The sequence below is a fragment of the Macaca nemestrina genome, chromosome 6, assembly GCF_043159975.1.
Source record: "Macaca nemestrina isolate mMacNem1 chromosome 6, mMacNem.hap1, whole genome shotgun sequence".
Taxonomy (NCBI): Eukaryota; Metazoa; Chordata; class Mammalia; order Primates; family Cercopithecidae; genus Macaca; species Macaca nemestrina.
Window position 1 is genome coordinate 175,906,273 of NC_092130.1, and position 24,213 is coordinate 175,930,485.

At 43.9% G+C, this 24,213-nt stretch overlaps 1 pseudogene; it reads left to right on the forward strand.

Moving 5' to 3' along the window:
- Window positions 1-312: 312 nt before the first annotated feature.
- On the forward strand, window positions 313-17,235 carry LOC105489514 (dol-P-Man:Man(5)GlcNAc(2)-PP-Dol alpha-1,3-mannosyltransferase-like; annotated as a pseudogene).
- The last annotated feature ends 6,978 nt before the right edge of the window (window positions 17,236-24,213 follow it).

A 24,213-nucleotide genomic window follows, 5' to 3' on the forward strand; every position in this document is an offset into this window, starting at 1 on the left:
AACCTTGCACAAGTGTGTGAAGTTCAAGACACTGTGGAGGTTTTTCTTGTCTTGTTTTGTTGCTGTTTACAGAGGTGTTGTTTTCTCTCCCCATCATACTTCCCAGTTCAGCCCCATAGAAATGGATTGAGAGAGTGAAAGTCACTGATCTCAAAGAATCTACAGAATTCAGCATTTTGAAAATCACATAGCAATTTGGGGTAGGCATTCACATGCACTAATAAACCAGGCAAACATCCGACTCCCAGGATAAAGTGACGGAGAGCAGTAGAAGGCTTGTTCAGCCTTAAGGACTAAGGGGAAAATCATGCTATGAAGTGCAGGACCAGCACAGACCCAGAGGAGGGGATGCAGCCTGGAGCCAGCAACCCGGCGCCTCCTTCTCCCCAGGACGCAGCGCTGACTGATCCCCGGATGTCCGTGGTCACACGTCCCAGGTCCTGAGAGCCCTTCAAAGGTGGACAGTTCTTTGGGAATTTTAGGACGCAGCACTTGAAGAGAGGTTTACCTCAACTTTCCTCCTGGGAGCCCGTGATCATTTGAAAGTAACAGAAGAGAGTTGTCAGGCTGAGCAAACAGTTTCAACAGGCACTTGGTGAGAATGGGAAGCATCCCTTCATTGCGAAATCGCGGGGACAGAGGAGGAATTCCCGGGATCAGAGCACTGAGAAACTCCAGAGGCTTCTAGTTCACCGCCCTGATTCCACAGATGAGGATCAGAGGCAGAGGTGGAAGCTGGAATGGACAAGCCTGCCCACTCCTCGGCTCTCCATGGCTCTGTGCTCAGTCTGTTTCTGCAATTTGACATGAGGCCTGGCCCTCGGGAAAGCGCGGGGCCTCACGTCCTCCCTGTGCTGCTCTGAGGTGGAGCCTTCTCAGGGTCAGCCCAGCTCTGGAGCACCTCTCCAGCTGGGTCACCAAAGCTGTCTGGTCCCAGGGCGGTGCTGAGTGACAGGCACGCCAGCCAATCCAACTGGCCATTTCATACCTAATGCATCTAACTGATAAAGATTTAACGCCCTGTCTCCAAGACACAGGCTTTACACAAACAGCTTTAACGACCTCTTCACTTAGAGACCAGACTCCTTAGTGGTGAAACCTCAGGCATCCATGCAGGATGTAAGAAAGCTCCTGTATATACGTGAACTGGGAAGTGTGTAGAAGAATAAATACTGTAATAGGTAATAAAATGTATGTATTTTTATTTATATGCTACTTTCTCTTTCTCCCTCTCTCTGTATATATACATACATACAAAAATGTATTCATTCTCTGGAAAACATGAAAGATGTAATATTCTTTACATCTGAAATTTTAATTAATATATTTTTTTCTGATCATATGAACACCGCAAATATAATTTTATAATGTTTTTACTTAACAATAAGTCTTAAACATAAATACACACTGACAATATCATAGTTTTTTTTTAAAAAAATCATAATTAAAATGGTTGCAAAACATTCCACTTTAATTTATCCCTCCTAATCCCTAGGGTGGTATATTAAGTGAGGGTTTCTCAGCCTCGGTACCACGGGCAGTTTGGGTCAGCCCACCCTTTTCGGGGACACTGTCCTGGCCACTGCAGGATGTGGCTTCACATTCTGGTCTCTGCCTACTGGATGCCAGAAACATCCCTTCCCCTAGCTGTGACAATCAACACTGTCACCAGACATTGCCAAATGTCCCCTGGAGGACAAAATTAACCTAGGTTGAGAACCAGTGCCTTTTTTTTTTTTTTTTTTGACTATCATCATAAGACAAAGCCACCTAAACTTCCTTGCTGATGTCTCTCCACTTCTATCTAATTCTATTCAGAGGGAAAATTCCTAGAAGTGACATTACTGTTGTAGAAAAGAGGTATTCACTTGAGAACTTTGATATATATTTGCCAAATTTCTGTCGAAGTATCATTTTTAAAAAGTTAAAAACATGACTTTCACACAAACACATACAGAGCAAATGTCAAAGATGTATTTCTCTAATGCAGTGCGACAGCCAGCAGGACAGTGAGGCTGCAGCAGCATGGGGACAGAGTGCAGAAAGAGGTCACAGAAGCCTCGGAAGAAGGTTATTTTCAGTCATACAAGGACACCGTGATGCTCGGGCTGCAGTCCTTTCCAAGTCTACGGGGCGTTGTTCCTTTGTGTCAACACCAGACAAGACTCATGGGCATTGCTGTCAGTGTTCTGTGTGTTATAATACCAGGGACCCTCACATGGCTGTGGTAGATTCTAATCAATAGAAAATAGTAAGTCAAAGCAAAGGCAGTTACCCCTAATGAGAACGTGGAAAGACAGAGCCATCCTTTTGCCTATTTCTAAGTTTTGATTTTTTTTTCTTACATTGTCTTCCTGAAATTTTAAAATTTACCCTCCCTTCAGCTGACTCAGTTCCCATAACCAAGCCAGCAGGAAGGATTATCACTCATTTTTATTATACCCTATTGGACAGATAACTCATTATTTTGTTTCCATTTATTCAATTACCAGTGAGGTCAAATATATTTTCACATATTTATTGGCCATTTCTGTTTCAGTTTACTTTGCCTATTCCTGTCTTTTGTCCATTTTCCTTTTGGGGAATTCAACTTTTTCTTATTCATTTATATCTGTATAACAGTAAACATTTGTCTTTCATAAATGTTGCAAATATTTTTTTTCCATTTTTCTTTGCCTTTTCATTTATGTTTTTCTTTAATATAGAAATTTATATGTAGTCAAATCCTGAAATTATTTTTGCGCTTTCACTTCTGGGATTAGGTAGAAAAGTTCTTTCTTAACCCCGGGATTAAATATTTATTTTATTATTTTTTTTTTAGTGTATTTAGAGGTTATACTTAAATTTGTTTTCCATTTGAAATTTATTTTAAAATAAGATGAGTTGGTGATTAACTTTGTTTTTTCCTTTTACCAAAGACTTAGCAAGTTTTATAGACTTTGTTCTTGAGTAATTCATCTTTTAAGTCATATTGCTCATATGTGAGTCCCTGCATGTGAGAAGCTATTTCTGGACTGTCTACTCTGTTCCCTTGATCTGCCTATTATCTTGGCCCAAGGCCATACAATATAAATTCCTGTTGATTTATAATATACTTCTTTATCTGGCAGAGCAGGTCTTGTTTTAAATGCTACGTCTTTTATTTGCAAGTAGACAAAGTGTTTATTTTTGTGGAATTTGGATAAGTTAAAAGGTGGGTTTTTTTTTTTAAGGACAGTGATTTTTCATTCTCTTATCTAGCCAAATATTTTCCCACTAAAAATGCCTTTAACTTCTTAGTGAACATGTTGAGGATGTACATTTCCCTGTGCATTGAAGGGCAGTGCCACTCACCTTAAATATTGTTACTAGAGCTCATTTTGTTTGCCCAGAGGGCCTGGAACATTGAGGTCCAAGGACAAACGGGGGCGACGGGTGTCTGAAAGTTGGCAGAGAGCTCTGGGCCCTAGGTGGGGTGCAGGGACTCTCACAGCCCCGCATGATGGAAGGACCAGATCACCTGCTACGGAGAGTCCGCAGATCTTCATTTGTTTGTTTGTTTTCATTAGCTTCTCAACCAGCTCCTCAAAGTGGGTTCCATGGACCACTCCATTTCCATGAGATTCAGCCGAGTGGCTGGAGGAGAGTGCTTTTTGGTTCAGGGAGGAAAAAAGTGCCAGGTTGGATAATACTGAGCAAGTTCCCCCACTGCAGGACCTCTCAGGACCTTTCATCTCTGATATTCTGTGACTCTCCGACAATGTGATGATTATTAGACCTTGGCATCCTGCTTCAAGAAACAACCACCAACATCTCAATGAATGCCCGCCTTCCAAGCATTGCTGCCTGGGAAAGGCTATTTTCCTGGTACTATATTTTTTCAAATAACATTGTGGTAAAAAAAGAAATGTCGGCGATTCCTCAAGGATCTAGAACTAGAAGTACCATATGACCCAGCCATCCCATTACTGGGTATATACCCAAAGGATTATAAATCATGTTGCTATAAAGACACATGCACACGTATGTTCACTGCGGCACTATTCACAATAGCAAAGACTTGGAATCAACCCAAATGTCCATCAGTGACAGACTAGATTAAGAAAATGTGGCACATATACACCATGGAATACTATGCGGCCATCAAAAAGGATGAGTTTGTGTCCTTTGTAGGGACATGGATGCAGCTGGAAACCATCATTCTCAGCAAACTATCACAAGAACAGAAAACCAAACACCGCATGTTCTCACTCATAGGTGGGAACTGAACAATGAGATCACTTGGACTTGGGAAGGGGAACATCACACACCGGGGCCTATCATGGGGAGGGGGGAGGAGGGAGGGATTGCATTGGGAGTTATACCTGATGTAAATGACGAGTTGATGGGTGCTGACGAGTTGATGGGTGCAACACACCAACATGGCACAAGTAAACATATGTAACAAACCTGCACGTTATGCACATGTACCCTAGAACTTAAAGTATAATAATAATAAAAAAAAAAGAAAGAAATGTCTCCAACAGTGAAAATGAGAATGACCATAATTATTTATACTCATTGACAACAAGAGTAGGATTTATTCTACCTTTGGTGGCAACTTCTATTTTTATGAGAGTCTTCTAAGCATTTTCTTGACAGTCCTCGCCCCTTCCCAATGAGGCATGATGAACAGGCATTGCCACGCCGGTATGGTGAGGAAACCGAGGTTGAGCAGAGACGTTGTGTGGCCATGGCATCTGCTTAGAAGTCTTTATCTGTTGGCTCCAAAACAGAATTTGTAGTTTTCCTTTGCTGCATAAATGTTACCACAAACTTAATTACTGAAACCAATAACTGTTCATTAGTTCATAGATCTTACAGGTCAGAAGGCAGAGTTCAATGAGGCTGGATTTTCTGCTAAAGGTTTTGTGCAGTGAATTTGGGTGCTGGCTGCACATTTTTCATTTCTGGAGCCTCTGGGAAGAATCTGTTTCCGCCTCATGCAGGTTGTTGGCAGAATTCAGTTCCTCCTAGCTGTAGGAATGAGAACTCCAGCTCTTAGAGGCCACCCACATTCCTTGCCACATGGGCCCTTCCACCTTCAAACCAGCAGTAGAGAATCTCCCTCATGTTGAATTCCCGTCACCCTCAAATATCTTTCTTCAGGAAGAGCCTCATCACCTGATTAGATCAAGGCCACCCAGGAAAATCTCTGTATCTTGAAGTCAATTTATTGGATTCATCTGCAAGACTTTGATTTTATCTGCAAGATCTCTTCACAGCAGAACCTAGATTAGTAATTGATTGAATAACTGGGTGACAATTTGTGTATACTGGGGCCGGGGGAAAATGGAGACTTTCAGGGGCTATCTTAGAACTTTGCCTCCCTTGTTCACTTCATTCTCATTAGGGGCATCAGGACTGTACTTGCTTTAGATCCTTCTTGTGCTACTAGGATGATCCATGTGTGACTGGGGAATCAATGAGTCTGAACAGATTTGTTTTAGTGTGAGTAGAATGCATCCGAAGATGCCAATGAGGACAACCTGGAACAGTCTTTGTGTCTGACAAAATGCATTCCCTCCTGCCTGCCTCCTGTTCTAGAGATCAAAATAATCGCCATTGTTGTTAGAAAGTTACCATTTTATGCATGATTTTAAAAGAGTCCATTTTAGGCTTCCCTGTTGTCTGTGGTTGATATGGTGCTCGATATATTTGGGGCAATGAAATGACAAACAATCGTGGCACTGCTATTCTTGACAGGATGTTAATATAATTCACCTTTTATTTGCCCTCAATGATAAATCAAAAGAAATGACCAACCCCAAATCCTCACACTGAGACATTTGGGTATGAATATCACATCCTTGCACCAGGTCATTGTATTCACCAGGCTGTAGCTGATCGCACTTTCTGAATTCTTGATGGCAAATTTGTAAAAGTTCCTCCGTTTGTAAAGTTTTCAGTGAGATCCCAGCAAGTAAAAACATTAGCCCCAATGGGCTGCCTGGGGTGTATGTGGGTTGATTGCAGCTCCCCGTATTCAGGCAGAGTTGGGAAAGAGGTGCTGGAGAGATGCTGAGGGATTATTCACTCAGCCTCCACCAGCCTCATCTCTGCGGGAACCGTTGGCTGTCCATTGTGACCCGAAGAAGCTGGATTTCCTGTTTCCATGTGAGGCGAGCGAAGCTATCTGGGGACTAGAGAGGAGCCCCACTGCATGGTTTCCTCTGCTGGGGGGCCTGGTCACCAACAGCCTCCCCTTCCCAGTTGTTCCCTCTGAGCTCTGAGGTCATAGACAAAGCCAAGCCCAGAGACAAGGGGCTGCGGCTCATTTTCTCGAACAGATCATATTAATATCATTAAGCTGCCTGGTTTTAATTTTCGACCACTTCCCAACTGTCTACTTAGGAGTGTTTAAAGCCAAACCCATTCATTCTTTCCACCATTTACTGGAGATCGGAGCCGTTTAATGACTGTCCTGTGAGGAGGAAGGGTTACAGATCAGAACAACCAGAGAGTGATGAGAAAGGAGAATTAGAAGTTGGAAGAGAAAGGCGAGATAATAAAAGTGTAATTTAAAACATCATACTTGCACAATTACCATGGTGGGTTGCTTAACAGGGAATCTAAATTTATCTCATTGCTGAGAGTCCGCTGTGAGAAATAAAATTTAAGAAAATCTGGGGGGCATCCCAGTTCTTCTCAACAACTATATCTAAGGGTTCAGTCCATGGGAAATACAGCTCCAGGGGGATTTAAAGTGCTGCAGCCATCCTGCGCACCCCAGTAGGTCACCAGCCCTGTGCCAAGCTTTTGGGATCCAAGCTCAGTCACTGGGCAGCCCTTCTCCCGTAATCTTTGAGAGAGAGCAAGAGGCATGTGACTGGACTGCTCGCATCACAGTGTCTTCTTGTGTTAACAGGCTTTACATCTCAGAGCAAAGGGTGGTGGTGGCTGCTGAGGTCAGCTCTTCTGGTCATCTCCCTGCTTGCCTTCACCTGCCACATACCCACATAGATGCCCACATAGATGTCACTTGGGGATCACCAACATTTCTTCCCTTCATCCACCTTGGCAATGCTGAAATCTTGCACTTCTCAGTAATCAGCTCTGCCACCCACTCCGATCTCAATGCAGGAGGCATCTCTGTGTCTGGAGTTCCCAGTGCTCCAGCTCAACCTGGAGACATCCTATTGGCTCTGTCCCTCTGCCTTCCTCCTTCTGGCCAGGCCAGTTCTGCCCCCAGACCACTGGGGAGGGGACCTCACCTGCCTTCCTGCTCTCCTTCCTGCCCCCCTACCGGTGTCTAGTGTTCTCCCAACTGGGAGAAGAGGAGGTTTAAACCCTCAGGAACATTACATTGTGCCCCTGTCAGGGTCCTCCAATGGCTTCCCACTGTGCTTAAAGTAGAATGCATTTCTCTGATGGCCAATGATGATGAGCATTTTTTCATGTGTCTGTTGGCTGTATGAATGTCTTCAGAGAAATGCAAATCAAAACCACAATGAGATACCATCTCACACCAGTTAGAATGGCGATCATTAAAAAGTCAGGAAACAACAGGTGCTGGAGAGGATGTGGAGAAATAGGAACACTTTTACACTGTTGGTGGGATTGTAAACTAGTTCAACCATTATGGAAAAGAGTATGGCGATTCCTCAAGGATCTAGAACTAGATGTACCATATGACCCAGCCATCCCATTACTGGGTATATACCCAAAGGATTATAAATCATGCTGCTATAAAGACACATGCACACGTATGTTTATTGCGGCACTATTCACAATAGCAAAGACTTGGAATCAACCCAAATGTCCATCAGTGACAGATTGGATTAAGAAAATGTGGCACATATACACCATGGAATACTATGCAGCCATCAAAAAGGATGAGTTTGTGTCCTTTGTAGGGACATGGATGCAGCTGGAAACCATCATTCTTAGCAAACTATCACAAGAACAGAAAACCAAACACCGCATGTTCTCACTCATAGGTGGGAACTGAACAATGAGATCACTTGGACTCAGGAAGGGGAACATCACACACCGGGGCCTATCATGGGGAGGGGGGAGGGGGGAGGGGGGAGGGATTGCATTGGGAGTTATACCTGATGTAAATGACGAGTTGATGGGTGCAGCACACCAACAAGGCACAAGTATACATATGTAACAAACCTGCATGTTATGCACATGTACCCTACAACTTAAAGTATAATAATAATAAATAAATTAAAAAAATAATAAAGTAGAATGCAAATGTTCTGACTCCTGTAGGGCCCTACATTGTTTGGAGACCACCTCTTCCACTGCTGCCTTCAAAAGCAGACTCCCCTTTTCACTTACCAGGACTTTAGGGGCCTTTTCAGGCACTGGGCTTCTGTTTGGAGCACACAGCCTCCCCTCCAGATCTTCCCACACAAGGCACAAGTCTCTGTTCACATGCACTTCTGCGGAGAGGCCCTGCATGGAATGGAAGTTTAGTAAGACAGCGGTCTCACCAGGTTGGCACAGGGCAATTGGTCAAATGTGTGGAAAATGAATAAAGATGGAGATGAGTAACTTCCCTGATATTTCAGAAGGTTTCACCATTTAAGCGAAGAACTAAGATAGGTTTTAGCTCCTAAGGTCAGTTTATTTTATTAACAGTGGGCCGGGTTCCCTCTTCCAAGCAGTATAGGAGCTTCGGGAGGTGCACGGTCCCATATGAGGGTCATTAGCCATGTGCAGTGATTGAGATATACATTTAAATTAATTAGCATGAAATATAATGAAAAAAGACTCAGTTCCTCAGTCACATCCTTGACATTTCATTTCAAATGCTCCGTGGTCACATGTGGCCGGTGGCTACCAATTGGGAAGTGCAGGTGTACAATGTTTTTGTCATTGTCACCAGTTTGATTGCACAGAGCTGTCATAAAATGTTGCTAAAGGCATTGTTATCCTCTCTTAAGAACTTCAGTCCGCTGGGAAAGGAAAGGTGAGTCAACACCATCTAATAAGTCCCTGGTAGATGTATGAATGGGTGCTAAGGATGCCCAGAGGCCAAAGGGGCCTGCAGTTGCTGACTTCTGAGCCAAGTCTTCAAGGAGGACCAGGAGTTATCAGGTAATGAAGAGTGTAGGAGATTAGAAGCTGACCTTATTAAGTATCTTGAAAGTAAATACAAATGTAAAAGCATTCAGAACAAGATATAAAGGTCTTAGTGTGTTTGTGTGTTTGCTTGCCCATTCTTCTCTCCTCTCTTCCTTACAGATTTTGTTTAAAATCAAAGAGCATGCCTCTTTTGTTCCTTGTTGAGATTGACATATATAGAAGTTTATAACAGAAAAGTGCTGGGGAGCACTGGGCTAAGTTACACGGCATAGCAGCAGCTTAACTTGCATTTGGGAGATAGAGATGGAGGAAGATTGTGTGAGGTGCTGTCTTAGTCCATGTGGCTAATATATAAAGAACAGAAATGTATTTTGTCATTGCACTAGGATCTGGGAAGTCTAAGATCAAGGTTTGGTGTCTGATGAGGGCACAATCTCTGCTTCCAAGATGGGCTTTGTTGCTGCATCCTTAGGAGGGGAAAAATGCTCTGTCCTCACTTGGTAGAAGGGACAGAAAGGCAAAAAGGGCCGTAAGCTCATTCTCTTCAGCCCTTTCATAAGGTACTAATCCATCATGAGGGTGGAACCCTCTTAATTACCTCCTAAAAGGCTCCACCTTCTACTTCCACCACAGTGGAGATTAAGTGTCAGTATTAATTTTGGATGGGACACTATATTTTCATACAAATAAAAATTCTCAAGAGGGGAGTCAGAGTCTTAGATTTCTGTACATGAGATGCTCCTGTGATAAGTAGTGGTTTCAGTGTTAGGATGGGGTTCCTCAACAAACTTGGGTGCTCTGTGCACTCACAATGTTAATGGCTTAGCCTTCTCCCCTGGGGGAAGCTTACTTGGCATTCTCTCCAATTCACATGATGTCAGTTATTTCCTTGCCAGGGTAAATGGTTATTAGCCCACCTGATACTCAAGAGTTTCAACTCTCCACACCTTCTACCTGCTTTCCCTTTGTGACTTTGCTTTCTGGTGTCCATGATTCAGTTCCCTAGTGGACAGGCAGGCAGGTGAAGTTTATGCAACCATTTCACATCCAGGTCTTTGTCCCTCTCCCCTCTCCCCCAGCAGCTGGTAGAATGCTTCCCAGTAGCAGGCACATACCGTATGAGTACATGATGTTTCAAGTCACAAATGAATAGATGTTTTCCTGGTTGGAGGCCCCAGTGCTTGACTGGGCTTTGGTATTGCCCTTGTTATCCTAAGCCCCATTCCTGAGACTGTGGATAGTAGAGAAATAAGATAGAGGACTTCCAGATTCCTTGAGAGGCTCCAGAAATAATCCTATGGATAGTTCTACTTGGATTTCCCAGAATCCGTGTAAGGAGGGGGTGGCAAAGGAGAGAAGAGAGGTGGTGGCATGCTGAATAGACCTCTTGGGGTCAGTTGATGGAAGGAGAAAGGGAGCATGGAACTGATAAGAGACTCTGAAACTGCTCACCCAGAGCGCAAGTGGGAGGAACAACTACCTCCACATCCAACTCCCAGACGTGTCTGTGCTCATCATTAGAAAAATGCTGACAGTGGCAGCACATCTACACAGATAAGATGGCTTTTCCTTGCCCAGTCTGCGTGGGCCATTTTTCACAGCTTTTGGAGGCTGCAATTGCTGCCACCATATGTTGTGCTGGAGACGATGCAGCCAGCTGAGCTTCATGTGGAATAACTGTTGGCAGCTACGCCAACTTTAAATTGATATTAATGTCAAGTTTGCTTTTTATAGTTTTCCTGAAGGTTTTAACAACAATAGGCCAAGGCAAGTTTCATGGTACCTGAACCTGAATCAGGCTCACATTTTTCTGATGTGTATTTAATTCGGTTTTGGCACAGAGTCTGTGTTTTTCTTGGGTTTTACATCATTTATGAGGTTGCATGGATACACTCTAACAAAACATCATCCATAATCAAATGAGACTCACAGAAGAAAGAAGTGCATGCCAATTCCGACTAATCTTAGCCTTTATGGGAATAACTATTTGCTATAAATGATTAGCCAAACATCTGTGTCAACACTTTCTTAGCAGCAGATAGAGATGTTGTTAACCGCCACATTTACAATGATATTTCTAGCTCCATGGAGGGGGAAATGCTCTACCACAAACAAATCTGTCAACTAAGCCCTTCTAAGTAAAATCTACTCTACTAATTAACTGTAATAATGAAAGGCATGGATGTTAGTGTGGTGTGTGTGTGTGTGTGTGTGTATGTGTGTGTGTGTGCCTCTAAAAGTTTTGCCTTATTTCACACTAAACATTTTAATAAAATGACTCCAGTCACTCTCGTATCACCCTATGGGGTCATTTTAGGAAGAAAATTAATTTTTCCCCAATATACAGCGGCACATGGTCCTATCCCTCCTTTAATCCAGGCATCACCCATCATTTGCTGTGTTGAAAAGAGGCATATATATTCTTCAAGCATAGTTTAGGTGATTAAGTATGGCAAAAGTTTAATAATTGAATCCATAGTAAAATATTTGTACAAGAGTCAACATCTGCACCTAATCGTTCTATACATACGTGATGGTTTTGAGCTTATTGTGGGAGACATATTTCTTTTGGTGATTACAAACACACATCTGCTGTTTTAAAGCACACTTTTGCTGCTGTGAGGGCATGGGGTGGGGACTGTGTGGGCTATGCCCTGGCAGGAATGTCTTCTCTTCCGTGTGGAGTCTGGTGATCTGTTCATTTGGTTTTTATCTTCTGTCTGCGGAGTGGATATTGAATGAAAATGAAATGAGATCTGCGCACATTGGTGGCTAGACAATTCATTTTCTCAAATTTAGAGACAGTCATAAGATGTAATTCATGAAAAACCCGGACATTGTTTATAACCTGGGGCAAGGCCGACACTTCTTTTCTGTGTTTTCGTGCACTGGCGAACTCAATGCAAATGGGGCATTTCAATTACATCTGAATCAACTGAAAGCACCCATTGATGTTGGGATAAGTGACCGTCTCTGGCCGTCTCTGTTTTATCAGCTGCGTCCTCTGTGGGCATGTGAGGCTTTCCAAAGCCCTCAGAGGAGGCCAACATGAAACCTTTGAGTCATCAGATCAACTAGAGACAAATACCTTCAGTTTAATAAAATGAAGTTTGAAATAAAATGAGTTTTTCTTCTAAAATATCTGTCCCTGTTGAATTTGGCTTCCTTTTTTAGACCCCAAACTTTGGTATGGGAGAGCAAGGGACAGAAACAGAGGAGTGGAGATATTTCAGTCTTAGATTCCAGTGGTTCTTTGAATTAGTAATGGCAGTCGAATAGAATCCAGTTTCAGATTTGGTCTCATTCTGGATAAGCAGTTTTATCTTTTTGTTTCCTTAAGTCTGCCTTTTTGCTTTGTAAAAGTTCACCTATGAGGCAAGTTATCAGGCAGTTAAACTAGAGTAAACAACTCAAGTACATGTAGGTAAGAATCAGTGCAAAAACTCCTTTTGAACTTCTGGGTTGCTCAGGAGAAAGCAGAGGTTCGTGGTAACTCCCACTACCTCCACATCACACCAACCTCAGCCTGGCACTCTGGATTTACCCCACGTGTGTCCAGTGAAAAGCCTTCGATTGTCCTGGTTTTTGTAAATTTAACTAGGAAAACAATATTACCTTTACTGAGAGGACTATGTAAACCAAAAATTATCTAAGTCACATCCGAATCAATTTAGAGGTTTATTTTGCCAAGGTTGAGGATGTGTCCAGGAGAAAGAGAACACAGGTCACAATAGCATTTGTGGTCAGGGCTTTTTCCAAAGAAGGTTTTGAGGACTTCTATATTTAAAGGGCAAAGAGTGAGCAGCAAGGGAAGGAGGAAAAGAAGGGGAGGAAGGTAGACGATGAGTTGAGTGTTACATTCTAGTGAGACTTTGATTAGCACTGGCTGAGTCCACGTTTTATATGTGAAAAGAGGGGTTAGAGAAACAATTAATTATGCATTTGTAAATCTGCACTTGTAAATCTGCATTCAGTAAGTCCTCATTTTATACAGGATAAGGTAAACACAGAGTAGAGGAAGAAGTCAAATATGTATTTGTTTCAGAGTGGGCAGAGGGAGGGGGCATTCTAGTCTTGTTTTTATCCTATGCCTGTGAAGATAAGCTACTACTTTACACTGTCAGGTGAGATTCCGTAGAACTCTGCTTTAGGGTTATGGGTTATGAGGGGGATATGTATTCTGAAATATTTGGGGGCCCATACAAAATTTCCATGTGAGCAATTTGTGAGGGAGGCTCACCTGGGGAGATATGTGGCCTTCTGTCATTGCAGCCATCTGTGTGGGAACAAAAAGGAAGGCAAGTTTTCTTCTTTTCTTTTCTTTTTCTTTTTTGCATGCCTTAGTTACCAAGCTTAACTTTCTTCTTGGCATAATGAGTTTGGGGTGCAAAGATTTTATTTTCCTTTCACACCTAAAATGGACAGAAGAGATTATTGGTTTTTATTTCATTTCAAAGTTGGCACATCTGGCGGCCAGGAGATATGGGGCTCTACAGTTGGGTGGGCCCTGACCTTCTTCCTGGGCCATCCACAGCATCACAGGTGTTCATTAGCCCTGCATTTCTAGCTTGAAATTCAAGTTCTAGCAGAAGGTCAACTCAGTAAGTCTTCATGGAAGCAGATTTATGTACCCGCACCAAATCTGCAAGGGGACAAAAATGTAGTGACGAAAGATGCTCAGATGCTCAAAGAAGTTTTATTGCAATGGAAGTAGTCCATGTTTTTTCTCCATGTATTTCTCCTACATCTCCCAAATCTGTTGGACTTCTTCCCTCCTGTGCTTGTGACTTTACTGGAGGATGGTTGGGACAGTTTCACGGGGGCAGCAGCCTCCACAGACTGTGTGTTAGGAAGACGAGGTTGACTGTTGAGCTCTGCTATGGCTCAAAGCACCTAGTGCCCCTAAGCACCCACTACCCCTTGCCCCTTTCTCAGGTCCAGCACATCTCAGAAGGCTGGCACGTCAGACACCTGCATTCAGAGTACATTTAGAGTACACACTAAGTGTGCTAATAAATTAAGCTGACTAAATGCTACTGCTCTACTCCCACATCCCTTACTTTTGAAAATACTATTTATTGCAACAGACAGGTGGCCATTTGAAAACACATATTCTTTCTTGTCCCAGGTGGATTAATCACAACTTGTAGACAGAACCCAAGATTGCTTGCTTTTGAAAGATTTCCTCTGGCCCTGTAATTTTTACACTCAAAAGGCAATTTTCATTAAGGCTGTACTAGTCCATTTTCAAACTGTTATAAAGAAATACCCAAGACTGCATAATTTATAAAGAAAAAGAGGTTTAATGGACTCACATTTCCACATGCCTGGGGAGGCATCACAATCATGGTGGAAGGCGAAGGAGAAGCAAAGACACATCTTACATGGCAACAGGCAAGACAGTGCTTTCAGGGAACTTCCCTTCATAAAACCATCAGATCTCGTGAGGCTTATTCATTATCATGAGAACAGCATGGGAAAAATCTACCTACGAGATTCAGTGACCTCCCACCGAGTCCTTCCCACAACATGTGGGGATTACAGGAGCTACAATTCATGATGAGATTTGGGTGGGGACACAGCCAAAGCATATCAAAGACTTACTTTGTTATTCTGGAAACTCAAAGTAAAAGCTGATTCACTTGAGTGTGAAATGAGAATTAACTTGCCTTTTAAGACTTTTTGTAAATTAATTGAAACACTAGGGCTTTAGCAGAAGTCTGGGGTGGGACAATGGTGAAAATGAATATAGTGCTCATTCAGCAATTGAAATAATTTAAAATCAGTCCCAATAAGTTCATTTACTTTCCTGATTAAGTACTGTCATTGTTTAGCAGACCCTGAAGAAAAAATTCACGTTAGTGATACTCCTGCTTTGGTGACCTTAAAATGTATAATTGACCTAGAAGTTCTTGATGATGAGTCTCTTTTGGGGGCAGTCTTTTTGGGCTTTGGTTTTTACTCGGAGATTCGTCTGGTGACATTCTTAACCATTTGAGTGCTTTAGAAGGTTACATAGATCAATTCGACCCACTGAAACAAGTTGCTTTTGAGTCAAATCTGTACTGCATCTGCCCATGTTCTCTTTCTTTTCCTTCCCTCCTTCCTTTCTTCCTTCCTTCCTTCCTTCCTTCCATTCCTTCCTTCCTTCCTTCCTTCCTTCCTTCCTTCCTTCCTTCCTTCCTTCCTTCCTTCCTTCCTTCTTCTTTGAGATGGAGTCTTGCTCTCTCACCCAGGATGGAGTACAGTGGTGCAATCTCGGCTCACTGAGTGCAGTGGCACAATCTTGGCTCACTATAACCTCCACCTCTCAGGTTCAAGCAATTCTCCTTCCTTAGTCTCCCAAGTAGTTGGGATTACAGGCACCCGCCACCACACCTGGCTAAATTTTGTATTTTAGTAGAGATGAAGTTTCGTCATGTTGCTCAGGCTGGTCTCGAACTCCTGACCTCTGATGATTCCCCTGCCTCGGCCTCCCAAAGTCTTGGATTACTGCACCTGGCCCTGTCCATGTTTTCTCAAACCTGGCTCACCTGGATGTGTGGCTGTCTTTCTCCTTTCCCTGCACATCCTGTGCCAGTTCCTCTACAGGTACCTGAATGACTGTTATTACGAAGTCTGAAAATTAGTGAAAGACACAGAAATCGACCAGAAGGCCTACGTGGCCCAGGTGGAAGGTGTCATCAGTGGTACCTATGACTAGACCCAGCTGTGGGATGACAGTGGACCACTTGTGTACCCAGCTGGTTTTGCGTCCAACTTTATGGGGCTGTTCTATGCCCCTGGGCCGAGGCACTGACATTCACATGCCCAAAATATCTTTGCTGTGCTCTACCTGGCCACCTTGCTGCTTGTCTTCTTGATCTACCACCAGACCTACAAGGTACCTCCCTTCGTCTTGTTTTTCATGTGCCACGCCTCCTACTGTGTTCACTCCACCATTGCGGGAAGTCAGAGACCCCGAACGAACCTTTGTGCTGTGACTCTTCTATGACTCAGCGCCCTCAGTATCAGCCTCCTGCTGGCCCAGGGCTGGGGCTGGGGCTGCCGGTGTTCCAGCCTGGCAGCCTCCATGAAGATGAATGTGAGGCTCTGCGCCCCTCGGTTGCTGCTTCTTCTCCTCACACGGTTTGGCTCCCGTGGGGCCCTCCGCAAGCTGGGCATCTATGTTGGCCTTCAGGTGGTGCTGGGGCTGCTCTTCCTGCTGGAGAAGCCCACTGGCTACCTGTCTCGCTCCTTTGACCTTGGCCGCCAGTTTCTATTCTGCTGGACAGTGAACTGGCGCTTCCTCCCAGGGGCTCTCTGCCTGCACTGTGCCTTCCACCTGGCCCTGCTAGCCGCCCACCTCACCTTGCTCTTGCTGTTTACCCTCTACTGGTGGCACAGGATGGGGGAATGTGTCTTGTCCCTGCTGAAGGATCCCTCCAAAAGGAAGGCTCCACCCCAGCCCCTCACACCCAGCCAGATCGTTTCTACCCTCTTCACCTCTAACTTCACTGGCATCTGCTTCAGCCACCCCCTCCACTACTAGTTCTACATCTGGTATTTCCACACACTGCCCCACCTCCTGGGGACCAGGACTGCACACTGGCTCACACACCAGCTCAGGTTGCTGGGGCTGGGGCTCATGGAGCTCTCCTGGAACGCACACCCCTCCACACCCTGCAGCTCTGCGGCCCAGCATGTGTGCCATGCTGTCCTCTTGCTGCAGCTCTGGCTGGGCCCGCAGCTGTTCCCCAAGAGCATCCAACACAGCAAGAAAGTTCCCTGAAATCCACCCCTTTCCCTCCAGTGCACACTCAGGACCTGGGGATAGACTCTGCCCTTCCAAATAAACCTTGCCAAGTCCAATATATATATACATACATACACACACACACACACACACACACACACACACGGACTTCCTCTCTATATATAGAGGGACTCACACAGGACGTGCAGGGAAAGGCGACAGGCAGCCACACATCCAGTCAGAATCACTGGGACTTTTATGTATCTCGATCAGCAATGCTATGGCTACAACACTGACACAAAGGCACAGAAGGAAGTTGAGTTCACAGGAGTACACAGGGATCTTGTATTATTTGCTGGATTCATTCATTTGTATAAAATATGCTAATTTTACAGGAGTTGGTTTCCAGCTTTTGGACCAAATTTTGAACATTCTAAACTGGTTAATTTGAGCCTTTCGAAATTATAAATTTTTCTATATATTTTTAGAATATCTTCTTTTGATTGAGTCACTTATATGTTTGTATTCTTAGAATGAGTGATAGCTAAGTAATTGAATTTACATGCTCTATCATTCTAGTTTAAATATTCAGTTTAGTTTTGATATAAAAAAATACATGAACTATGAGTGTTTGAAGTTTATTGTCTAAAAAATTTAGCTGCATCCTTTCCTTGGTATATCGTCTTTAATTTTTAAGCTCAAAAAGGCCCAGAAAAACATGCTTTCAATAATGCCTTATTGATTTTTTAACTATCTAAAAATACGTAAAAATGTTTGGTTAAAATAAACCAAAGAGTTGTTGAAATGTCTTTGCTTTCAGTTGTTGTTCACTTGTAAATCTATCCAAAAGAGATAGAATGGGAGGAGGGAAGGATAAAAGGAAGAGAAGAGAGTAAAATTAGACCATCAACTAATTACACAATTAATGATTTAACTACAATTGGAATAATGTGCTGGAAATTAATGAGGTGAATGGAAGAAATATGTACAAGAATATGCCTCCTCATTAAGTCTCAAGGAACCATGTGGGGGAAGATGTGAGCTTGACCACACTCAGCACCAGGGAAAATCTGCTCAAAGTGAAGACTCAACATCTCCCTAATCCTTTTTTTGAAAATAACCAAATATTTTAAAACTTACGGATTTTATCAACTTTTTTTATTAGCCACTTTTCTGCAAATGGAACATGACTCACTTCCTTTGGACAACAGTGGTCTGTCCCCTTTTCTGCTGGTCTTTGCTTCTCCCAAGGGCATTGCCTTCTTCTTAATTTGTTTGGTGCCCGTATCTTTTCCATTGCCTTTTTCTTTTTTCCTGAGCACAGGGATACTTGCCACCTGCAGGCATGGCCCCCCTCTGTAATCACGGGTGTATTTCTTTCTCTTTAATGCAGCCATCCCCTTTCTGCTCTCGTGTCCACAGACACTCACAGACCTTCCCATTCCACTCAAATCTGTCTCACACCCTCCAGCTAGAACTCCCCCATCACAGCTGGAGGGGCCAGCTCATACTTGGGGAGATTAGGTCACTGTGGCTTGTCTATACAGCTGCATTGCTGGCAGGGCCCAGGAACCACTAATCCCATCCCTTATGGTGGAACCAATAGTTTAGTCTCAACTCCACTTTCCAGGCATGTTCATACTCCTAGAAACATGACACATTCATAATAAAGTCAAAACACAAGTCACCTAACCCTGACTGTAACTCAGCACCCACTTCCACATGTCTTTCTGCAGGTCCTGTAATCCTGGTGGAGACCCTGGCCTCATGGAGCTCCTCCCAGTGAGTGGTGGGAGTGGCTGCTGTTCTGACCACCATGGCAGTGATGATGAGGTCTGCAAACATGAGTGGCTTTGTGTGGTGAGGCTGTTCCCGGATGATGAGCGCAGTTGCTGTCACTTTGGGGTAGAAAAGGCCAGCCGCCTCATGCTGTCCACTTGTTGTTATGGCAATAGATGAACCTAATTTGGAATGTGATGGATGAAACAGGACCCACAGATGGATTCCAAACCAGAAGAATGTCAAAGGCTGCCAGAAGGGAGTTGGGAATTAGGTAATAGGGAGGGAAGGAGGCTGGTCCATGACTGGGTTCTCTGTCCATCTGTGGTCACCAACAGTCATGGGTTGGCTGAGTGTTACACAAAGCAAGGCCAAAGCTGTCAAAATAATGAGCCTCCTTGAACACAGACCACGCAATCGTGGGATGTTAGAGCAGCAAAGGACTTTCAAGCTAGCCCAAGTGTTACAGTAGGTAGTCGGGTGGACGTGAGCAGGGCAGGAGAGGCCCCTCCCTTTCCCCGGAAATGTCAGGCCACCATCAGGTGATGGTCAGGCAGCTGTTACACTGTCTCCCCAAAATAATAATTGGTCACAGCCGGCACCAGGGAAAGGCAGTCTCCCAATAGATAAAAAACACCTGAAGCTGGTGATTGGCAGCTTCCCGATAAGATCTCAGGAGTTGAGTGAGTGGGCTCAAGCATGCTCATTAAGACGCAAAATGGTGGCATTTCACTGGTCTATGACCTTCTAGGAACATTCAACTGGAAGGGAAGAATGCCTCAAAGTGAGCATGTGCACAACTCCAGTGAGCACACTGCACATGTGGCCCTCCCATGTGCTGGCAGGCCGCTGTGCATGTGGACAGCCTCCCTCAGGGAAAGAATCATGGAGAAGGGACACAAGACCCTGGAAGCATGCCAACATATAAAACCCCAAGTCAAATGTCAAACAGTCCCCTCAATCTCTCATGTCGCCTGCTTGGCTCTCTTCCATGTGTACTTTACTTCCTTTATTCCTGCGCTAAAGCTTTTTAATCCATTTCCACTCCTGCTCTAAAACTTGCCTCGGTCTCTGTCTCTCCTTCTGCCTTCTGCCTCTTTCGTCCAATTCTTTTTTCTGAGGAGACAAGAACTGAGGTTGCTGCAGACGCACGAGGATTTACCACTGCTGACACACGTCCAAGAGGCTGAGCCAGTTGCCCAAGGTCAGAAAGTGATAACCGATCTCCAAGTGCCTGTCTCTCCCAATGGCTTTTTCAGTATTTACACAATATACATAATGCCACAGTGCAGACAAGTAAAGGTGAGACAAGGAGGTGATGCTGGTTGACATTCTCAATACTTCACTGGTCTTACCCTTGTAACTGTGTCAGGAACATCATATGGTTTTGTAGTTGTTGGAAACTTTACCATAGCCAAGGGGAAGGGTGGGCATCAGTGGATGGAAAATTACTGAAGGGAAACATTGGACGCCAGGGGAGAGTCTAACTAATCCGACCATGCAGGATGCTTGCTGAAGGCAGGCAGGGTGAGCTGACATCTCGTGGGGGATCATGGGGAATGAATGAGAAACCTGATTAGATATCTAGCATGACCAGATATGGAGAATGGTGGATTTGGGCTAAACTGACTTAAACAAATTCTTGCTAAAATTGGACCACACAGAGATAAACCCAGAAATCCCAAAGTCAAGGTCTAGTTAAAAAAGATCTCAAAAGGGCCTGAGTAGAATTTGGTCAAGGAGAGAATCTTTGTCAGTTTGAAACATCTTACTGTGTCAGAAAGTAAGAAAATGCTTACAATAAAATGCTCCATCACACAAGGACACGGAGCCACCAGAAGGAGTTCCCACTAGCCAAGTCCAGGACAAGTGGCATTCCAAAAAAATAAGGATAACAGTGGATTATTGCAAATGAGTCAGTGAGTCAATGTCAATAATAAATAGGTCCATAAAACAGACAGGGGAGAAGGGGCAGCTCTTGCTTGCAGTCAAGTGCCAGGTCGGGCTGGTCCATGAGGAGGGTGTGCTGAGTTTCAAAAAGTCTCATTCTGCAGCCTTCATGGTAAAGAATGGTTCAGATGAGAACCATCATGAATGTGCAGTATCCATGAATGCTTCAGCATTCGTGAATGCTTGGTCTATTCAGGGTGCAGGTGGATTTTGATGAAGAAGAGGAGAGTGTCATGCCTTAAAGTGCTGTGTGTGTGTGTGTGTGTGTATGTGTGTGGTTTTTGTAATATAATATATATACACATACATACCATACATATATTACAAAAACTATGCACACACACACACATAATCAAAGATAGAGAATAAATGAAAAAGCAGGTGGGCAAACAGGTAACAATAGTTGGTTCTGAATAAAGGGAATACAGTTGTTCTTGTTCTGTTTTTCTAACGTTTTCTTAAATGTTGATTAAAATTATTTCCAAACTAAAATGTTAACAATAATAAAAAGTGTGATGCAAGATATCCCCAAAGGACGAAATATAGGACTAGTAAGTCCCAAGTCCTGGCTGATGATTTAGGTCACTCAGATGCAGCTCTGGGGCCTGGGTGCTCTCAGTTTCTGGGATTTTGCCATTTGTATTAATCAGTGGAGCAGCAGGCTGGACCTGAGGCTGCACATTTTTCTGCCTTCCTCGTATTTGGTTACTTTCTCTATTCCAGGGTGTTCATTTCAATTAACCTCTAGGTAGCACAGGGTGAAAAACACCCGCTGTGTGCCAACAATAAGCCTCAGCTCTCATGCCACCTCCAAAAACTGTAAAGAAACAAAAACACCAGGGATTTCATTTGATCTGGAAAAGGGTTCGTTAAGTATTCCAGGATGTTGGAAACAAAAGATATTTTAAATACCATGGGGGCTGTAAAGAGTGATTTAGAAGATGTAATACTGCTCAATATCAGCTGACATCAATTGGAAGGAAACCACAGCTAAGAACTAAAGCTGCAGTTCTTTAGTTGTAAGAAGTTCTCAAAAATCCAATGTCTTAGACTCAAAGACTTCCATCCTCATTTTTAAGTGAATAATAATATGATCAACATATATTTGAAAATCCTTGAGCTCCCTGTGACTCTCTGGCCACTCCTTTTCCATCCATTATTTCACTTTGTCATTGCAGCATCTAGAGTTTACAGGGTCCGTGGAATTACCACGCAGCAGGCCTAAGGGATAACATCAGTGGTTCCCAAAGTGGGGTCCCTGGACTGGCAGTATAAGCATTACCCAGGGAAGTTGTTAGACATGCAAATTATTGGACCCCACCTAGACCTGTCCAGTTGGAACTCTAAGTTTGTTTGAACAAGCCAGGCCAAGGGGCAGGGCCTCCTAGCAAGGGTTGGGGGAATGCAGGCTGGACTAGCTTTCCTGGGGCTTTTCCCTGCCCCTGTGAGGGGAGGGTTAGTACCCCATGACCTGAGCTTTTTCCTGATCATCCCCAAATCCATGCATGTGCTCCCTTCAGCCCCTGCTAACATCTGGCCACCTCATCCTTCTCCCAGAAGAGACCCCTCCTTCCTCTTTGAAGGTTGTTTCGCCGGCACATTTTTGGTTCAGCCCCTTCCCTCCACCATAAGTGCGGGCTGCGGAGGCCCTGGGGACCATGGTCCTGCTTTTTCTCCACTAGTGAGCATATTGCCTGTGATGCTTGGAACGGATGACCAGCCGACCAAGTAAGCTCATCTCCAAAAAAGTAAAACAACAAAACAAAGTTTTGCTATGAGGAAAACACAACTTATCTAAATTGAGAAAGGACTCCTTCCCTGATTCTGTCCCAACACATTACATAAGATTCCATGATTGTGCAGAAAAAGACTGGGTTCTTTCTGACTGCGTGGGTGGGGTATAGACAAGCTGTGAGTGGCTGCCCCCAGAAGGGCACAGAAACACATCCTGAGCTTCCATGGTTTTTAGTGAAAGACGCAGGGTGGAACAGCGCTCCTCTAGTAAGTCCTTCCAGCCTGAGTAGGTGGACAGCATCTGCTATAATTTGAATTCCCACCAAAACTCACGTTGAAATGTCATTGCCATTATAACAGTGTTGAGAGGTAGGGCCTGTAAGAGGTGATCAATAATAATGCCATCATCGTGGGAGTGAGCTCCTGATGGAAGGGTAAGTTCTGCCCCATTTCTCTCTCTCTCCAGCTTGCTTGTGCCTTCCGCTTTCTGCTATCTGCCATGGGATGATCCCTACCAGGGGCTGGTGCCATGCCCTTGGACTTTTCAGCCTCTAGAACTAAAAACCAAACAATCTTTTTTCCTTTTATAAAGTACCCAGTCTGTGGTATTCTGTTATACCAGCAAGAAATGGACTAACACAGAATTCCTTTGGTCCAGGCTGGTTGATGTTAACTACAGATTTCATTTTTCTCTGGACTGACTACTTGTAGCTCAAGCAGGAAATGTGATGACCTGGAATTAACAATTAGCAAAGAGGGAGATTTATCAGGCCCAAACTACTCAGGGTTCTTTGTGGGCCCCCCTACCCCTGCCAACATCCCCCTCTTCCCTGGATGGTGGGCTCTCCATGCACAGTAATCCTGTCATCCTTTTTACCTGAATGTCTCCACCTCATGACCTGGTGCATAGTAGGTGTTCAATACATATAAAGTGAATAAATGAATCTATGTAATCCTAATAACATGTCATTACCACATTTCCATAGGAAAAGCAACATTGATGTGTTAAATGAGCTAAAACCCAAGCCATAAACAGAAAATATCTCTGCAAGCATTTCTCAGAACTCCCGGTCTTTCTTTAGATGCTCAGCTTCCTCCCCAAAGTTGAAGCCAAGAAGGGGTGAGATAATGACAGTGAATCATGATAAAGTGGGACAGGAGATGCAGTCTTCAGGGACTCGTGGGCCAGTGGCTCAGGAAGCTGCCACAATCCTCATCAAAACACATTCTTTATCTAACTTGGATGCAGAAATCATAAAAAGGCCTTGGAAGGTCTAAGTGGCAGGGACCAAAATCAAAGTCGGTAATTAGAAAGCTGTGAATTTATAGATCTCCACTCAAATTGGCAGGAAGTGCAATAGCAGCCACTCCTTAAACACATTTTATGTGTCCCTGAGTTGTTTATTATCTTCCATCCTAAATTTATGTTGTGCCTCTTTCTATGGCCTCTAAGCCAGGATGACAGAAGAACAAAGAGTATTCTGCAGCAGGAGAATGGCCCAGGCCAAAGGCAATTCCAGAGAAGAGAGCAAGTTGGATGTGGGGTTAGCATCCTGTTCCTGTGGAAAACGTATTGCCAAGAAGGAAAATAAACAGTTGGAGTTTTCCTTAGCAAGAGAAGTTGTCTGAAAGTGCTCTAAAGAAGCTCTGAAGAGGCCGCAGAGAATGTCCATGTTTTTCTACAGCAAGTCTCCAGCTCAGCTGCACTTCTCACGACTAAACATTGACGATAGAAAAAAGTAGCATATACTCATGAAAAAAGAAACAGTGGGAGATGGGTCAGGGGCCTAGGGGAGAGAACTCTTGAACCTAACCTGGTTCTGGGGTAGAAGCCAATTGTGTGTGCATGTGTACATGCACATGTGTTAGAATATGTGTGCATGTATGTGTGTTTGTCCATGCAGATGTGTATGAGAGAGTATGTGCACCATCCTTGTAACCTTCAAGACCTAACAGAG